This window comes from Hemiscyllium ocellatum, chromosome 12, assembly GCF_020745735.1.
Source record: "Hemiscyllium ocellatum isolate sHemOce1 chromosome 12, sHemOce1.pat.X.cur, whole genome shotgun sequence".
Classification (NCBI taxonomy): Eukaryota; Metazoa; Chordata; class Chondrichthyes; order Orectolobiformes; family Hemiscylliidae; genus Hemiscyllium; species Hemiscyllium ocellatum.
Window position 1 is genome coordinate 93517025 of NC_083412.1, and position 18549 is coordinate 93535573.

General features: G+C 42.2%; 1 long non-coding RNA gene across 1 annotated transcript in view; it reads right to left on the bottom strand.

Annotated features, from left to right (window-relative positions):
* Positions 1-18549, bottom strand: part of LOC132820873 (uncharacterized) — a 299239-nt gene that overhangs the window by 145754 nt on the left and 134936 nt on the right. The window lies entirely within an intron of this gene.

The window sequence follows — 18549 nt, forward strand, 5'->3', positions numbered from 1 at the left end:
ACAGTGAGTCCAACTCAAGTCTTTGCGAGTGAAGGTGTGACAACAAACCAAAATAACCAACAGCTCACGTGCAGTACAGGAATTATGGATACCACAAATCAACCACAGGCTCTTAATGAATACGGGGATCGAACGTTATGGGGAGAAGGCAGGAGAATAGGGTTGAAAAACGTATCAGCCACAATCAAAGGGCAGAGATGAGGAGGATCTTCTTTTCCCAGAGTGTAGTGAATCTATGGAATTCTCTGCTGAAGGAGGCGGTAGAGGCAGCTTCAGTAAATATATTCAAGATACAGTCGGATGAGTTTTTGCATGATAGGGCAATTAAGGATAATGCAGGTAGGAGGAGCTGAGACGATGGATAGATCAGCCATGATCTTAATGATTGGTGGAGCAGGCTGGATGGACCAAATGGCCTACTCCTGCTTCTATTATTATGAAAGTATGAAATAATGGAGCAGACGCGATCGAATAAGTGGTCTCATTCTGCTCCTGCATCTTATGGTCTATGTTCATGGGACTGAGGATGAAAAGGACTGTTAGAAAACAGAGAAGCCCATTCTGTTCCTCAATCTCAGACTGATTAAGTTTAATTAAGCCATAGCTGATCTGTACCTAACCTCCCAAGTTCCATTTCACTTGACACCCCTCACTGAAGAGTACCAATGGTGGTCTTCAAAGCTCCAATTGTAGGCCCATTGTGTTTTGAGGGAAAAAAAATTCAGTTGTTCACGAGGCTTGCACTGTCTTGAAGGCATAAGATGAATAATCAATCTAATTGAAGGACTGGAGATGATAAGCATTAGAAACATAGAAAATAAGAGCAGGAGGAGGCCATTCAGCCCTTTGAGTCTGCTCCATCATTCAATGTGATCATGGTTGATCATCCAACTCAGTTGCTTTCCCCCGTCCATTTGATCTCTATGCCACTAACAATTATATCTGACTCCTTCTTGAAAACATTCACTTTTGGCCTCAACCACTTTCTGTGGTAGAGAATTCCACAGACTTCCCACTCTCTCGGTGAAGAAATCTTTCCTCACTTCAGTCCTAAATGATCTATCCCATATCCTTGATCTGTGACCCCTGGTTCAGGACTCTCTGGTCAGTGGAAACAACCTTCCTGTGTTTAACCTTTCTTGTCCTGTTAGGGTTTCATCAGTTTCTGACACCCCCACGTTTTATTCTGACCTGTGTTCTTATTTCCCAATCTCAGAGAGAGGATGGTGATGTTGTGGTAATGTCACTGGGCTAGTAGTCCAGAACTCCAGCCTAATGTCTTGGGAATGTAAGATTTGAATCTCACCATAGCAGAGAGCGACAGTTGAACTTAATAACAACTAGGAACTAAAAGCTCATCTAATGGTGACCACGTATCCACCGATCCACAGTATTCCTAAACAATTAACATACTTTATATAAATACACTACATGCTCGTGTCTCATGAAATTAGCTATTGAAATATTTTGCTGCAAGCTGAACAAATGCAGGGGTTTGGGAATGCGCAATATTTCTGATGGCCCAAAATAGCCTCTGTGTTCACAGAAAATGTGGCTACGATTCGTGTTTTTGACATTTGGCTGAGTCTTCACACTTATAAAGTCTGGAACCTGAATGTAAACCAAATACCACAAGCTTTTTTTTTTAAATAGCAGGTCTGTTTTTTAAATAGAAGTCAGCTTTTCATTTTAAATAGAAGCCTGTTGTTCCCAAAAAGGAGCTTATTTTTCCCATTCCGGACATTTTGCTGGGCAGTTTTGGGCAGTGGAAGGTTTTTAAAATGCGTAAAGAGATTTTGATCATCAGTGAGGACGGCTGCAGAATTGAACCAGCAATCTCAAGCTTACTCTTCCTCAAGACCAGAGTTACCAAATCTGGTTGGACTTGTCTCTTGAGGCTTCGTCAATGGCTTCCTGCCTCCACTTACTCCACCCAGTCAACCTGCTAACATAATTAATAAAATACCACGCTCTAGAGAAAAAAATAATATACAAGACATTTTTTAATGTCCCTGTGAGTTTTCTGTATATATTTAATTGCAGTGTTATTTAGTAAATTAATCTTTAATTCCTGAAGACCCCAGGACAATCTTGAATGGTTGGCAATCCTCATACAACCTTCAGATGGGTTTTGGATCAGGACAAGACCTACAACTTCAAATATCACTATTGTGGTGTCCCAAAGATTTCCGAAACCTTTACTCTTCCGACCACAATGTGGTGTGTCTGTATGCTTTGTGTGTTTGTTTATACATAGCGTGCATACATATATGGCTCCTGGTGTATCTATGTGAATGCGTATGCTTGAGTACATAAGAGCAATGGTAGACAGCAAAGAGCCACCATCCAGCCTGACACACACAACTCAATGCCTTGTAGATCACTACATATGTTCACTGACCCCCAAAGCTTTATCTAATGTTTACATGGCCAGTTTATCCAGTACACAATTACTTCAAAATTCTTTGAGCAGCTGCATCCCACTTCACCCGCCACATGCAGTGCTTTTAACTCACAGGGACTGTGTGGTATGTACTAGACTAGTGGGTGACCACACATGCACGCAGCTTAACAGGAACATTGCTCACAATTCCTGTGTGATCTCCTGGGAGAGCAGAAAATTCAGAAAAGAATTTGGAGAAGAGATAAAGAATGTGGAAACTCCTCTCCCATTCCTTTAGGCAATAAACCTTTGGTTTTTGCATCTTCTATGGTAATACATTAGTAAACAACACAAAAGTTGGTTCAGGCTGGGTGGTGGATCACTTCACTCTGCATTTTTGTACCCAGTGAAGTCATATTGGTTTCAACTTATTGTCCATGCTTAAGCAACCTCGGAAATTGTCTTGGTACTGAATCCTGACATTCTCAAGGTGACATGATTGGATATTGCTGACTGTCTCCACTTGAAAAGGAATAGTTATTAAAAACTAAACTTGCAAAGAAAATAACTGCCTGTTAATGAGAAAATATTCCAGCAAATGCAGAGACCTGAAAGATATACTGTGTTTTGCAAATCTCCGGATCTGACTGATCAGTCGATGTCACTCAACTCTTTGCTTCACACAAAACTGGCACCTCGCCTGGTTTCTCCCAATTATTTTTAACAACTTACTGGAGTCACCCATTAATTGCCCATTAAGTTCATGCCAAAAAGTTAAAGCTTGTGATTAAGAGTGTAAGTACTCTTCTACTGACATGATAATCATTAATGGAATTCCAATCAAACTTTCCAATCCACAAACACAACAATTTAAATGGTTTGTTTTTGTTCATGCTTGTACAGAGCAAATTCTTCTTAGAGAACTTAAAAAAGTTACATTTTCAATAATTTTTCTTACTTTTCTCTTTTTTCTCTCAATTCAGTCTTACATTCCATCTCCTTATTTTCTTTGCTGTCCCAGAATCACCTCTGATTTCCCTCACCTTCCCTATTGTTCTTCGTCTTTACTGCTCATTGATTAATGAGATGGACTACTTCGATTACCACTCACCAAACTGCAATTTCTCCTGTTATTCTCTCTGTGCCTCTAACAGTTTGCATTTTCACAATGTTATTGTGGAAAAGCATTTAGAGCCAAAGAGTTTTGGAAAATAACAAACTCACATGACCCTCTCCAAACTGGGTCAGAATGTCCAACGCAATAATTACCATATCAACACAGACAGCATTACAACCCAGATTTACTCTTAATCCACAACAACTGACATTATTATAAACAGGCATATTGATCTATACGTGGCCTGCAGACCTAACAGATTCAACAGCCTTTCGTCACTGCCTTGTTTCCTTACAAGAAGGGCAATAGTCAACAAGGCTTCAGTGTGACAGAAAAATATAGCCAGAAGGACAAAGCTGACTTAGTGAGAACTATCAATCTTTAGACGCCATTTGGAGATATTTTTAGTCAACCTGTCCAGAGACGTTATGACATATTCTTGGAGAAGGTGGGATCAGAATCCAAGCCTTCTGACCCAGAGATTGGGACGTTACCACTACATTACAAGTGTCCCCAGGGCATCATATATGTACATAAGGTACAGCATTCTATATACAACCAAAATAAAGGAGGATATCATCGGATCAAAATCCTGGAATGCTCTCCTTAATGGCATTTTCAATGAACTTACACCAAATGAATTGCAGCAATTCAAAAAGGCAGCTCATCACTACCTTCTCAAGAGCAACGAGGAGAGCCAACAAGCGCTGGCCTTGCCAGTAACACTCATACCTCACAAGTAATTTCTTTTAAAAAATGATAAGTACCAGAAACAAGGAAGCTCTTCCAGTGCATGGGGATCAGATGATGTATCCTTCTTACATAAAAGAAAGATTTCCAGCAACTGCAATTCTAAAACAAAACAGAAATGGCTGGAGAAACTCAGCAAGTCTGGCAGCATCTATGGATCGAAAGCAGCGTTAAAATTTCAGGTCCAGGTGATCCTTCTGGAGTTCTGAAGAAGAATCATTGGACCCAAACTCTGCTTTCTCTCTAAAAATGCTGCCAGACCTCTTGAGTTCCTTGAGCAATTTCTGTTAGTGTGTCCTTCTTTAAAGTTCTCTTATTTTCATTTGTGGCTGCGTAACCTGTGATTTTTATGAGTATTTCCCATTACAACTATGGAAGCAAGGCAATCCCAGCATGCATAGCTGTCAAGAAAGCCATCTATTAGAATTACAGTATATACTTTAATAGAAAAAATTTATTGTAAAACTTAACGCGGTGATCACTCCTTCTCCGAAGGCATTTTATTCAATATGCACAGTCTTTTCCAGAGCAAAAATTTAAATGCACTAGGTGGCCTTACTACTGGAGCAACATCAAAATAAGCTGTTATTGTGATATTCACTTCCTGATCTTTCAATGCATCTCCATTCTCTACAAAAACAGAGTTAGGACAGTAATGTATTGTCCACCATTTTCCTGGATAGATACAGTTGCACCAGAATAAAAGCAGCTCAGCACAATAGAATCATACAGTCATAGAGGCTTACAGGATGGAGGCTGGCCCTTTGGACCAAACTGGTCCATGCCGACCAAAATGTCCATCCACACTAACCCCATTTCCCTGTACTTGGCTAATATCCTTACAATCCTTTCCATGTATTTTTCCAAATGCCTTTTAAATGTAATTAATGTACCTGCCTAAACCACTTCTGCTGGCAGTTCATTCCTTATGTGTGCTACTCTGTGTAAAAATGTTGTCCCTCAGGTTCTATTTTATTCTTTCCCCTCTAACCTTAAACTGATTCCCTTTAGTCCTCGGTTCCCCAACCCTGGAAAGAAGATGGAGTGTATTCACCAAATCCATGCCTCGCATGATCTAAAAGGTCTTCTCTCAGTTTCCTACACTCTAAAGAAAAAAGTCTTAGCTTGTCCAACCTCTTCCTCAGTTCAGGCAGCATCCTTGTCAATTTATTTTGCACTCTTCCCAGTTTAATAACATCCTTCCTATAACAAGGTGGCCAAAACTGAATACAATACTCCAAGTGCAGCCTCACCAACGTCTAGTATAATCACAACATAACTTCCCAACTTCTACAATCAATGCCCTGACTGATTAGGGCCAGTGTGCCAAAAGCCTTCTTCACTGCCCTGTCTACCTGCGATTCCACTTTCAGAGAACCGTGCACCTGAATTCCAAGATCCCTCTGTTCCACTATACTCCTTAAGCCCCCTTCCACCCCCTTCCACCCCCCCCCCACCCACCAATCACCATGAAATTCCTGCCTTGATTTGACTTTCCAAAATGCAAGATCTCACACTTATTGATATTAAACTCCATTTGCTATTTATTGGCCCACTTCCACAACTGATCAATGTCCTGCTGCAATTTCTGACAACCTTCTTCACTGTCCACAATACTGCCTATTTTAGTATCATCTGCAAACATACTAATCATGCCTTATACATTCTCATCCAAATTATAGATATCGATATCAGACAGTAATGGACCCAGCACTGACCCGAGGCACTCCACTAGTCACAGGCCTCCAGTCCGACAAGCATCCTTCCACTATTACCCCCTGCCTCCCTCCATCAAGCCAAGCCAGCTCCCCTGGTGTCCATGCAATCTAGCTTTCCAAAGCAGCCTACTATGTGGAACCTTATCAAAGGCCTTACAGGAATCCATATAGACTACATCTACCGCCTTGCCCTCATCAACCTTCCTGGCCACTTCATCAAAGAACTTTAACAAATTTGTGAGGCATGATCTCCCACACTCAAAGCGGTGTTAATTATTCCTAATCAAACCCTGTCTTTCCAAATTCATGTATCGCTAATCTGTCAGAATCTTGTCAAGTTACTTACCAAGGAGAAAGTGAGGACTGCAGATGCTGGAGATCAGATTAGAGTGCGTGGCGCTGGAAAGACACAGCAGGGCAGGTAGTATCCGAGGAGCAGGAGAATCGACATTTCAGGCATAAGCCCTTCATCAGGATGGATGAAACTTAACAACCACAGATGTTAGACGTACTGGTCTATAGTTTCCAGGTTTTTCTTTGCAGCCCTTCTTGAATAAGGGGAGAACATTTGCCACCCTCCAGTCTTCCAGGATCCCACCCGTGGCTAATGATGATGCAAAAGTATCAGCCAGAGTCCCCGCAATTTCTTCTCTAGCCTCTTGCAGTGTTCTTGGATATATCTGGTTAGGACCAGGAGATTTATCCACTTTCATACATTATAATACATCCAAAACCTCCTCTCTTGTGACATGGACTGCGATCTTAGAAAATGCAGTCAGATTAATCGCTGTCCTTACTTGAGCTCAACATCAAATTCTCCATGTCATACCAGGGGGAGAAATGGCCTTACAGTGTCTGTGCTGTCAATCTCCTCCAGATCCTGTATGTTTTAGATTTAACTCACCACCAGTGATCTCTCCCTGATGAGGGAGCAGCCCCATATTCCTCTGGGATTATGGTGACCTTACTGTACGTTCAATGTAATCATCCTTCTAAATTCTAGAAAGTATACTCAATTTTCTCAACGCATTGTCACAGGAACCTGTCTATTGAACATTCACTGTGCTGTCTGTAATGCAAGTTTATCCATTTCATAGTTAAAATCACTCAACACCAGGTTATAGCCCGATAGATTAATATGGGAGCATTCAGAGCGCTGCTCCTCCATCATGAAGAAGAAGCTGATGAACCACCTGATGAAGGAGCAGCGTTCCAAAAGCTTGTACTTCCAAATAAACCTGTCGGACTATAACCTGGTGTTGTGTGATTTTTAACTTTGTCCACCCCAGTCCAACTCCAGCTCCTCCACACCATCCTTTTTATAAGCAGAGAGCTCACTGCACTCCTGGTATGGTCTCACCAAAACCCTGTATAATTGCAGATCTGGTGGCTATAGATTGAAACACATCCTGAACACAGCGCAGAAGATTATACGAACAGAGTGGATGTTTGGGCTAAGAGACAGAAGAAGGGTTCCAGTGCTGAGAAATTAGAATTATATAAATAGATTTCTTCCTTTAAACTAGATAAGGCTAACAGGAACATGGGAATGGGCACTCTGACCTTTTCCACCATTCAATGAGATCAAGGTTAATCTGTGTCCTAAATCCACAAACCTACCTTTGGCCCATATCCATTAATATTTTCACTTAACAAAACTTTAGCTGTCTCAGATTTAAAATTAACAACCAATTTACCATCAACTGCCATTCGTGGAAGAGAATTCCAAGCACCTACCGCCCTTTCTGTATAGAAGTGCTTCCTAACGTCTCTCCTGAACGGTCCTGCCCTAACTTGCAGACTATGCCCCCTTGTTCCAGAAACCCCAACCAGTTTTCTTCATCTACCCTGTCTTTTCCTGTTAATACCTTGAAGATGTCGACCAGAATTCCCCTGCAGCTTCTAAATTCTGGAGAAAACAGGCCTAATTTGCATAACTTCTCCTCATAACTTAAAACTACGCTGAAAGATTAATGTATCCTTCCTGTGTAGTACCCCAATCTACTCACACTACTCCAAGTGGAATCTTACCAGAGATTGATAGAAATGTTCAAAATTTACACAGGGCCTAGTCAGATTAAGTGAAGAGGAACTATTTGCAATGGCTGAAGGTGCAGTAATGAGAGGGCACAGATTTCAGGCAATGGCAAAAGAAGCAGAGGTACTGTGAACAGAAGGAGTTTTATGCAATGAGTAGTTTGGATTTGGAATGTACTGCCTGATAGGACAGTGGATATGATTCAACACTAGTCTTCAAAAGGGAATTAGATATATGTTTGAAGCATCAAGAATTACAGGGAGATGGGAAAAGAATGAGTGGACTAACTGGCTTTCTTTTTGCAATATTCAGTGCACATTTGATGGGCCAAATGGCCTCTATCCTTCTTTACTTTAATACTTTTCCATAAATTCCAATAGGTATTCTAATGGAAATTCTCTTCCACTTGATCTCAAGCAATGAGACGTTGAAGAGCCACAATGTTGTGGGAGCATCACAAATTTCACTTGCCTCTCCCCTGGCTGAGCAATCACCTTCTACCCCAACTTGAAAATACATTGATCTTCCTTCATCGTGCTTGCACCAAAATCCTACATCGTTAGGCCAAGAATGACAGCTGTTCAAGAAGTCTAGACTGTCCCATCTCAAGATGTCTACAGATGGACATGTAAATGCAGTCCTCACCAGAGATGGCGACACCAGAATGATTGGTAATGAAGAAAAGAAAACCTTTCTCCTTTACAAAGACAACAGGCATCTTTCTGTGAAAAGTTTCAGACCACGTCTAAGTTGCTCCATTACACAACACAGCTAACAAAAAAAAATTACAAGGATTCTTATCATCTGAAACAGTTTAGAGTTTCAGTTTTTAGGCTTGTCTTATCCACAAGAGCCCCAAAACCAACTTCCTCAGCCCTTCCTCACAAGTTAAATTCCTGATGTCCAGAATGAAATACAAAGAAAACTGTGAGTTTTTTTATCTGCATTATCTCAGAGGATTAATCAAGTCAGACAGGAAATTTGTTTTGTTAAAGCCCTGGTTATGAAACAGGAAACAGAACTGAACAGAATCGAGGGGAATTCCTGGACCATTTCCTGAACTGTGCTCAGTGAAGCATGGAACGATAATTCCAATTCTGAAACCTTCAATTATTTTCTTACATTCCAGACGTATAAGAGGTAATTTATATTTGTTGACCTTTGAGCTCCCGGTCCTGAAAAACTGCCCTTGTATTCCAAACTTTCCAAGGCATTACCTGCTGTCTATTTCTGTAATATGTTTCAGGTCTAAAACTGTCCAAGAAATATGCATTCCACCAATTCTAGCATTGTCTCTACCTCCAATTTTAATTGTTCACCAATCACAGCCCTGCCATTGGCCATCTAAACATTAAACTCCGGCACGCCCTTCATGCATATTTGTTGCACACTAATGCCAGGTGCACAACATCTCCAAAAGAGAGAGAATTTAATCATCGCCCTTTGACATTCAATGGCATTACCATCACTGAACCTCCCATTATCAACAACCTGAGGCTACCATTGACCAGAAACTGAACAGGACTCACCAAATGAATACTGTGGCTACAAGAACAGGTCAGAGGCTAAAAATATTGCAGTATTTCACTCCCTTACTCCACAAAGCCTGTCCACCATCTATAAGGCGGAAGTCAGGAGTGTGATGGAATACTCCCCACTTGCCTGGATGGGTGCAATTCCAACAGCACTCAAGAAGCTTGCCACCATCCAGGACATAGCAGCCCACTTGATTGGTATTACATCCACAAACATCCACTCCCTCCACCACTGATGCTCAGAAGCAGCAGTGTGTACTATCTACAAAATGCATTGCAGAAATTCACCAAAATTCCTTAGATAGCCTCTGGCAAACTCAACCACTTCAATCTAGAAGGACAAAAGCAGCAGATACATAGGAATACAACCACCTGCAAGTTCCCTTTCAAATAAACCCTTCCTCATCCCAGTCCCAAATGGCTTGTTCCTTATTGAGGGACTATGTACCCTCATTCTTTACCAATGTCATCCCAGTCTCCTCAATCTCTCTTTAGAGGTCAGTCCCTCCATCCAAAGAATTGGTCACATGCAAGTGCTGCACTCCCTCTGTTTCTCCCTATACCATACTCCCTATACTCCCAAAGCTATATACACAATACTCTAAGTGAGGTCTCACCAAGGTGAAATCAACCAAAGCAAGAGGTCTTTACTCATTCTCAAATCCTCTTGCTAAATGTTGATTATTTTGCTGATTGCTTTCTGCACCTGCATGTTAGGTTTTAGCGACAAGGATACCAGCTTCTCTGTGGACAGGGGTGAGGGCTCACGGTTGAAAAATGTGCTGCTGGAAAAGCGCAGCAGCTCAGGCAGCATCCAAGGAGCACGAGAATTGACATTTCGGGCATAAACTCTTCTTCAGGAAGCATGGTGTTTGAGGTGAGCCACTGGCATGGATTGAGGAATGCCTCTCTGACAGAAGGCAGAGAGTTGGGATAAAAGGCTCTTTTTCAGAAGGGCAACCGGTGACAAGTGGGGCCCCACAGCATTCATGGTTGGGGCTGCAGCTATTCACTTTATATATTAATGATCTGGACGAAGGGAAAGGGGGCATTCTGGCGAAGTTTGCCAATGATATAAAGTTAGGTGGACAGACAGGTAGTACTCAGGAAGTAGGGAGACTGCAGAAAGATTTAGACAGTTTTGGAGGGTGGTCCAGGAAATGGCTGATGGAATTCAATGTGAGCAAATATGACATCTTGCACTTTGCAAAAAATAATACAGGCATGAATTATTTTCTAAACGGTGCGAAAATTCATAAAGCCAAAGTACATAGTCCAGGATTATCTAAAGGTTAACTTGCAGGTTGAGTCCGTGATTAAGAAAGCGAATGTAATGTTGTCATTTATCTCAAGAGGGTTGGAATATAAAAGCAGCGATGTGCTTCGGAGACTTTATAAAGCTCTGGCTAGGCCCCATTTAGAATACTGTGTCCAATTTTGGGCCCAACACCTCAGGAAGGACATACTGGCACTGGAGCGTATCCAACGGAGATTCACATGGATGATCCATGGAATGGTAGACCTTAAAATCTGATTGAAGATTTGTAGCTCGGGTATCCGTTGTTGTGGTTCTGCTCGCCGAGCTGGAAGTTTTTGCTGCAAACGTTTCGTTCCCTGGCTAGGGAACATCATCAGTGCTGTTGGAGCCTCGTGTGAAGCGCTGCTTTGATGTTTCTTCCGGTATTTATAGTGGTTTGTTCTTGCCGCTTCCGGGTGTCAGTTTCAGCTGTAGTAGTTTGTATGTGAGGTCCAGGTCGATGTGTCTGTTGATGGATGTTCTTGCCGTTTCCGGGTGTCAGTTTCAGCTGTAGTGGTTTGTATATGGTGTCCAGGTCAATGTGTCTGTTGATGGAGTTTGGGGATGAATGCCATGCTTCTAGGAATTCTCTGGCTGTTCTCTGTCTGGCTTGTCCTATGATAGTGGTGTTTTCCCAGTCAAATTCATGTTGCTGGTTGTCTGAGTGTATGGCTACTAGAGATAGCTGGTCGTGTTGTTTTGTGGCTAGCTGATGTTCATGGATGCGGATTGTTAGCTGTCTTCCTGTTTGTCCTATATAGTGTTTTGTGCAGTCCTTGCATGGTATTTTGTAAACTACGTTAGTTTGGCTCATGCTGGGTATTGGGTCCTTTGTTCTAGTGAGTTGTTGTCTGAGCGTGGATGTTGGCTTCTGTGCTGTTATGAGTCCTAAGGGTCGCAGTAGTCTGGCTGTCAGTTCTGAGACGCTCCTGACGTATGGTAGAGTGGCTAGTCCTTTTGGTTGTGGCATGTCCTCGTTCCTCGGTCTATCTCTTAGGCATCTGGTGATAAAGTTGCGTGGGTATCCGTTTTTGGCGAATACCTTGTATAGATGTTCCTCTTCCTCTTTTCACAGTTCTGGTGTACTGCAGTGTGTTGCGGCCCTTTTGAATAGTGTCCTGATGCAGCTTCGTTTGTGTGTGTTGGGGTGGTTACTTTCATAGTTTAAGACTTGGTCTGTGTGTGTTGGTTTCCTGTGTATACACAGGAAACCAACACACACAGACCAAGTCTTAAACTATGAAAGTAACCACCCCAACACACACAAACGAAGCTGCATCAGGACACTATTCAAAAGGGCCGCAACACACTGCAGTACACCAGAACTGTGAAAAGAGGAAGAGGAACATCTATACAAGGTATTCGCCAAAAACGGATACCCACGCAACTTTATCACCAGATGCCTAAGAGATAGACCGAGGAACGAGGACATGCCACAACCAAAAGGACTAGCCACTCTACCATACGTCAGGAGCGTCTCAGAACTGACAGCCAGACTACTGCGACCCTTAGGACTCATAACAGCACAGAAGCCAACATCCACGCTCAGACAACAACTCACTAGAACAAAGGACCCAATACCCAGCATGAGCCAAACTAACGTAGTTTACAAAATACCATGCAAGGACTGCACAAAACACTATATAGGACAAACAGGAAGACAGCTAACAATCCGCATCCATGAACATCAGCTAGCCACAAAACAACACGACCAGCTATCTCTAGTAGCCATACACTCAGACAACCAGCAACATGAATTTGACTGGGAAAACACCACTATCATAGGACAAGCCAGACAGAGAACAGCCAGAGAATTCCTAGAAGCATGGCATTCATCCCCAAACTCCATCAACAGACACATTGACCTGGACACCATATACAAACCACTACATCTGAAACTGACACCCGGAAACGGCAAGAACATCCATCAACAGACACATCGACCTGGACCTCACATACAAACTACTACAGCTGAAACTGACACCCGGAAGCGGCAAGAACAAACCACTATAAATACCGGAAGAAACATCAAAGCAGCGCTTCACACGAGGCTCCAACAGCACTGATGATGTTCCCTAGCCAGGGAACGAAACGTTTGCAGCAAAAACTTCCAGCTCGGCGAGCAGAACCACAACCTAACATGTGATGAACGGCTGAGGATCCTGGGATTGAATTCATTGGAGCTTAGAATGTTGAGGAAAGATCTAATAGCAACTTACAAAATATTGCACGGCTTAGAAAGGGTGGACGCTGGGAAGTTGTTTCCATTAGACTGATAGTCTCGGACCCGTGGGCACAGCCTTAGAATTAGAGGGGGTCAATTTAGAATGGAAAGGAGGAGACATTTCTTCAGCCAGAGAGTGGTGGGCCTGTGGAATTCATTGCCGCAGAGTGCAGTGGAGGCTGGAACATTAAATGTCTTCAAGGCAGAGATTGATAAATTCTTGATCTTGCAAGGAGTTAAGGGCGAAGGGCAGAGTGCGGGTAAGTGGGGTTAAAATGCCCATCAGCCATGATTAAATGGCGGAATGCACTCAATGGGCCAAACAGCCCTACTTCCACTCCTATATCTTATGGTTTTATGGTCTTAACACTTCCCAATCTCCACCCATTTGAGGAATTCAAGGCTCACGAAATTGCTTTTATTCAGACTCCAATGGGTCATATGGCTTCCTCTAAAGTAATCAGTCCATAAATGCTCGTTATTATTCCTATCCCAGATTTGGAAATTCCTGGCGCGCGTGGCATATCCAAAGAGGACGCTGGGAAATGGCAACTCCTTTTGACATCATACCCGCTGTCACAAGGGCTCTTTAAATCATAGAAACTGCCTTTACTTCAGTACAAATTATTAAGATCAAGTGAAAACCCAAGTAGCAATATCTCTCAATACATATCATTCTTTTGTATTCATTTACAGGATGGGAGTGCTGCCGGGAAAACAAGCATTCAATAACTTCTCTCAGTGTACTTTGGAAGGTACAGTGAGCTCTTGAGTACAACAGAATTGCTTGCCCTTGAATGGTCAAACGTAATGCTGTACCAACTGGAGTCACACATAGACTGGGTAATGAAAGCAGATTTCCTTCCCCAAGCTCATTCAGGAACCTAATTAAGCAGTGCAGTAGATCCATGGCCATTAAAGATATTTTCTAAATCAATTTGTTCAGAGGTGTTATTATACACCTGCAGATCAGACAGGACTTCAACCTGGGCCTCCTGGCTCAGAGGTGGGACACTACCACTGCATCACAAGTGGCCCATGATCATTAATTTCATTATTGGGTTTTATTTATTTCACGTTTATGGAATAAAGTAAATTTTTCACATTCCATGGATTCAAAGTCCAAGATCATTAGCTCAGGTCTATGGATTGCAAATCCAATATCATAACCACTAAGCTACTGTTTGCAAATAATAGCATCGTAAACAACAGAGAAAAATGTGCCTTCATCTCTCACTTTGGGCATCTCTCTCTCTCTCTTTTCCTCAGAGTGTGACTGATTTCCTAATGGAAAGTATGTTATTAATTATCCAATGGTGGTCAGTTTTGGAAGGATACAATGGCCTTGGAAGGAGTGCATTGTTGGAGTTAGCAGAATGATAAATGTAAGGGTGAGGCTATGGAGGAGAGATTACACAAATTAGTACTGTAATCCTTGACATTTAGAAGGTCACGGGATGACTTGAGCAAAGTTTTCAACAAATGAACCAGCAGAGAGAAACTATTTCCCCTTGTTGGGGAGTTAGGCAGCATTTGAAAATTAGAGCCAGGTTTTTTAGCAATGAAATTAGGAAAAACACAGACTGTAAAACACAGGAACAAACGTAGACCATTGACTCCAATAAGGCTGCCTCTCCATTCAATGAGATCATGGTTGATCTAATAATCCTCAACTTAATTTTCCTGTCTTTTCCCCAAAACCATTCATTCCCTTAGGTATCGAATGTTGGAATTCTGATCCAAAAAAAAAATTGATGCCAATTCAGTTGTAAATATTAAGTCTGAAACTGCTGCATTTTGGGAAAGCAAATCTTAGCAGGACTTATACAGTTAATAGTAAGGTCCTTGGGAGTGTTGCTGAACAAAGAGACCTTGGAGTGCAGGTTCATAGCTCATTGAAAATGGAATCGCAGGTAGATAGGATAGTGTAGAAGGCGTTTGGTATGCTTTCCTTTATTGGCCAAGAGTATTGAGTACAGGAGTTAGGAGGTCATGTTGCGGCTGTACAGGACATGGTTAGGCCACTGTTAGAATATTGCGTGTAATTCTGGTCTCCTTCCTATTGGAAAGATGTTGTGAAACTTGAAAGGGTTCAGAAAAGATTTACAAGGATGTTGCCAGGGTTGGAGGATCTGAGCTACAGGGAGAGGCTGAACAGGCTGGGGCAGTTTTCCCTGGAGCATAGGAGGCTGAGGGGTGACCTTATAGAGGTTTACAAAATTATGAGGGGCATGGATAGGATAAATGGACAAAGTCTTTTCCCTGGGTTGGGGGAATCATGAACTGGAGGGTTTAGGGTGAGAGGGGAAAGATATAAAAGGGGCAACATTTTCACGCAAAGAGTGGTAAGTATATGGAATGAGCTGCCAGAGGATGTGGTGGAGGCTGGTACAATTGCAACATTTAAGAGGCATTTGGATGGGTATATGAATAGTAAGGGTTTGAAGGGATATGGGCCAGGTGCTGGCAGGTGGGGCTAGATTGGGTTGGCATGGACGGGTTGGATCGAAGGGTCTGTTTCCATGCTGTACATCTCTATGACTCTATGACTCTATGTCTCTTCCTCTGGAACGTGGGGTAGAGGTGAGTTTTTGGATTTAGATTACAGATCCGTCACATTTTCATTGAAAGGGAAAACCATTTTGAAGGGATAAATGGCCTCCTCTGGTGCCTGGAAAACTTTCTTATTTTTAACCTTCTGCTTGTATTCCAGTCATCTAAAGTGTACAAACTGAGCCACCACACAAAGATACGATTAATCTTCCTCACTAATGAGTGATTGTTTTGGAATTGGTACTGATTGCCATGTCTGAGGCTGCATCTACTTATTTGTCTCCCCCACTCTGACTTTGTCTTTTGCTGACAGTTCTGTCATTGAAGGGAACCTCAATGCTGGTCTACACGAAGAATTTTATTTGAGGACTTATCCGCCAGGTATTCTTCAAGGAATTTGGAAATGGTCCAACAGCTGGAACCTCAAAGGTTTGCAGCACACAATCCCGCTTATCCCTGTTGTTCTGCAAGTGGCCCTTGCTCGGGCAATTTCATTGCCTTTCTTTGTACACATGACCCACTTGACTTGCTGTGCTTCAGATACTCTTCCCTTAAAAGATAAAATGATCTCTAGCTTAACTATTATTTGTTGAAAAATATTCTAACTCCAAGCAAACATCTTTCATTACTCTGTGGTAAATTTTACTTTTTTTAAAATTCACTCATGAAATGCAGACATCGTTGGCTGGGCCAGCATTTATTGCTCATCCCCAGTTGCCCTTTAGATAAATTGATTTCTCAATCACAGAGCTTTCAATCAGAGGAAATAGTCCCTTCCCACTGAGTCTTATAAACCCTTCAAAATACTCAATCAAACCTCGATGTTGAAAGGGGAAATGAATTAGGATGGTCATACAAACACAAACACTGGCAGAGAATGCGTTTGTCCGAAAGGCCTGTCACTTTGTGCCGTAAATTTCAATGTAATCTTTTATAAATCACTCTTAGGCCTACTATACTGCAGCAGGAGTAGCCTTACAGCGTTTCAAGGCTCGACTCATAACTTAAGATTCTTATCTAATACAGACAGTATACACTCCACAGTTTCTTCATTCTTGTTGCAAAGCTCTCACAGTTGGGGGGAACCTAGCATGCAAGTGCACCAATACAATCAGACAGAACTCCCCTTCCCCAGCATTCTGTGCAGTCCTTCCCTATACTCAACTGTTCAAAGTCAATTTACCAGCCCGTCCCTCCAACTCACTAAAATAAATGCCTGCTTGTCCCTTTCACATGACCACACTGACTGGCAATGACATTGCAAAGATATGAACAGAAGGCAGCCATTAAGCCTCTTGAGTCTGTTCTGCTCTTCAATTAGATCTTAGTTGATCTGTACCTTGACTCTATTTACCTCCTTTGCTCCAAATCCCTGGTTATACCTTATTCAAGATAGACCTACCAATCTCAGCTGTGAAATCTCACTATTGTCTCCCAGCATCCACAGATGAAATTTACACTCATTTTCATATTGAAAAAGTGCTTCTAAACCTCTTCATAAATCCGGTTTTAATGTTATGTCTCCACTTTCTGAATTCTTTGAGCTGTGGAAATAATTTCATAATATCTACTGTATCAAATCTTAACATTTTAACTATCTCCAGTAAATCACCCCTTGACTTTCTATCCTCAGTGACAAGTTTATGAAACTTGTCTCTAGAATTTAACCCTCTTACTCCAGGATATGATTCTGACAAATCTGTATTACCAACTAATGCAGGAGGGAAGTATACAGCAAATAACAAAACCCTTAGAAGCATTCATTTACAGAGGGACTGAGGTGGCCAAGTCAAAGTTCCTTGAAAGTGGCAACACAAGTGGATAAAGATGGTCAAGAGGCATCAGTTGGGGCACAGAATGTAAAAATTGGCAAGTCGTGTTATAGCTGCATAGAAGTTTAGTGCAGCCACATTTGGAATATTACAGTTCCGGTCGCCGCACAACTAGAAGGATGTGCAAACTTTGGAGAGGATTCAGAAACGATTTACCAGGAGGTGTCTGGTTTGGAGGGTATTAACTATGAGGTTAGATTGGACAAACCTGGTTTGTTTTCACTTGAACAGAGACTGAAGGGTGGCCTGACAGAAGTTTACAAAGTTATGAGAGGCGAGGATAGAATGGATAGTCAGAGTCTCTTACCCAGCGTAAAAATGTGAATTACTAAGGCAAATAGATTTAAGCTAAAAGGGGTAAAGTTTAAAGGGGATGCAAGAGTAAAATTCTTTACACAGAGGGTGATAAGTGGCTGGAGTGTGCTACCAGAGAAGGTGGGAGAATCAGATACAATAGCAACATTGACAGGCACCTTGGCAGATACCTGAAAAGGCAGATAATAGAGGAACACGGACTGTGTAACAGCAAGGGGTTTTTAGTTTATAAAGTCATGTTGTTGACACAATCTTGGTGGGCTAAATGGTCTGTTCCTGAGCTGTATTGTTTTTTGTTCACATCCCTAAAGTCAAGCAACCCTGTTGCAGCATCAAAGCAGCTGGCAGTTAGAGTCATCGAGATGAACAGCACAGAAACAGAACCTTCGGTCCAACACATCCATGCCCACCAGACATCCGAAATTAATCTAGTCCCTTTGATTAGATTCCCTATAGCATGGAAACAGGCCCTTTGGCCCAACAAGTCCACACTGACCCTCCGGGTAAAAAATGAGGTCTGCAGATGCTGGAGATCACAGCTGAAAATGTGTTGCTGGTTAAAGCACAGCAGGTTAGGCAGCATCCAAGGTCCCTCCAAAGAGTAACCCACCCAAACTCATTTCCCTATCCTATCTTTACCCCTGACTAATGCACCGAACATTATGGGTAATTTAGCATGATCAATTCATCTGACCTGCACATCTTTGTGACGGTGGGAGGAAACGGGAGCATCCAGAGGAAACCCACACAGACCCGGGGACTCCACATAGACAGTCACCTGAGATGG